Raw genomic sequence first — 2,436 nt, 5'->3', positions numbered from 1 at the left:
ACCTAAAGACATTCTCTTACACTTCCATTTTTCCCAGTGTGAAATCTGAAATTCCTTGTGGAAGGTCCCTGGGCAGCCTGCAGAGCATGTCTAATGTCTTAGCTGCAGCCAGGTCATTCTGGACCAGTTCTCACCTCTATGGATTCAGTACATCCCTTCAAAAAGGTATAAGTGGAGATGATTTGATTCTGGTATGATTTTCTTTGTATAATAATAAATGAAAGCAGTTCATTTCATAAACAAAGTTAAAATAGACACATATTACATTGTTATTACACAATTGAGAAGTTTTATTCCTTAAAAGTGAAAGAAAATATTTTCTCAATACTTCTGTCTTTATTTTTTGGTGAGGTAAAGTATTCAGAATGCATTTATGGAAGATCTAACAACTGGAGACGCAAAAGGTAACTTTGTGTTAAGATTCTCACAGTATGAGAAAAACAATTGAGTTCAGATTCCTTCCCTAAATCTCTTTTTGAATTTTACATGATTTAGCTAGCAGAGATAGTGATGTAAATGGAAGCCAGCCATATTAGTTAATTCCCTAATGAAAATTGCAGACTGTTTCAAATACTATCTAAACCAAAACAAGACTCAAGCAGAGCTTGAGAGACTCTCGGGTTTCTATCCCAGATGATTATGTAGACTTTTTAATTCAACACTTGAAAGTAAATATGCTAGGTTTTTTGCAGATTACTTGGCTAGCTCATATGGCTAGATATATTCCTGTAAAACAGAGTAATGCAGCCAAGACAAATACCAGAATTTAAATGAAAGATAAAAATACATAAACAAACTTGGATTATACAACTGACACATCTATGCTGTTTAATTTTGTTAAGTAGCAAAATAAATGCAAAACAAATACAAATCGAGCAAAAACAAGAGTCCCTCCAGCAACAGAAAATGTCCTGAAATATCAAATATTACCACTTCCAAATGAAGGAAGTGATCAAAGACTTTATAATTTTATTGCAATCACCTCTATCTAAGTGCAGAAATAAGAGCACATACAAAACTTCAAATACACTAAACAATAGAAATTCACTTCCAAATTGTTTTCCAAAGCAACCAAAGTACCCAGAATATTTCCATAAATGTGTACTGTTTTCTTCTAATTTCCATTTTGAGCAAATGAAAACTTTCAGCATTGCTAGTCTGACATTCATTTGAAGTTAGTTCTAAATATGAGAATAATTGAAGCAGTTCCTTTCTGTCTGTTAATGAAGACTCAAAAAGCTTACAAAATATACTTCTCTTAATATATTTCATTATAAAGGGAAAATCTTCATATTTTGTAACCATTCTGATCTCTTGGAACCTCCAAGAGGTAATTGGAGAGGTCAGGGAGCATAAAATTTCCCTTGAGTTAGAAATCTAGCACAAAAACATCTCATTCAGAGCTGACCTGAAGTTCACGTACCTAAAAATGTGCATGTTATTCTATTAATAGCAGTAGCTACTGTTCCTCTTATAGCTCAAATAAGAGACCAGATCCTCTTGTTTCCTCTTTCACCTTGTGTACCTCAGCACTAGTTTCAACTCCTTTTTACCAATTTATTTGCACACAGCCTATGAATGTCCATAATGGAAGTTGCTGTTTCATGTTTCCTTACCGTCAAAACTTTCAGTAGGTCACAGGCATCACCTTCTACATGGCTTCTTCTCAATGCAAAAAAATCCAGAATTGAAGTTATTTTAAAAAGCATAATTATGAGATGGAACACACTGTTACCCCCAAAACCTTAATATCTATCTGAGGTTTAATAACAAATGTGAGGTTTTGAAAAACTATGTGGCATCACACTTTATCCAGCTGAAGATGCTATTGCAAGGATCCTTGAAACAGAAACTACTCATTGATCACTGTCTGACTGACTACCCTGCTGTTGGAAAGACTGAACACCTCAGGTAAACATTGTTCTATGCCAAGACCCCAATACTTTTTTTTTTTTTTAAAAAAAAAGCAAAGACCCTTTTCATGAGCAGCTGTGCAACACCTGTATCTTCACTCTGTATTTGCTGCACATGTGCAGATCTACTGGAGAGTGAACAAATATGCAGCTGCCTTCACAAGTACTTCACCATATACTGGTGTTTCCTCTACTTTCCAGCCTGAGATCAAAGATGTGAGCAAAGGGTGTCCTATTATAATATGTCTTTAAACTTTATAACAAGTTTCAGAAAAAAAGACAGAGGTTTTTAAAAACATATGCATTCTTACTAGTTTATTTGGCATGTACTTTCACAAATACCTTCTTACCAGGCATTTCTTATGGTAAACACAGATCCTAGAGCTTTGTGCTTGTTTTGGCTGCGTTAGAGTTAAGGAGGCTGTGCCCTTGATTCTCTCCTTGAGCTGAGATCCCTCACAGGTTAAGAGCTTCTTCTGGTAAAATGTTGATGAAGAAGGGCTATTTGTTGTCTGCTGACACA

Source organism: Colius striatus, chromosome Z (assembly GCF_028858725.1).
Source record: "Colius striatus isolate bColStr4 chromosome Z, bColStr4.1.hap1, whole genome shotgun sequence".
Classification (NCBI taxonomy): domain Eukaryota; kingdom Metazoa; phylum Chordata; class Aves; order Coliiformes; family Coliidae; genus Colius; species Colius striatus.
The sequence above is the reverse complement of the archived record's forward strand: the minus strand, read 5'-3'. Positions refer to the sequence as shown.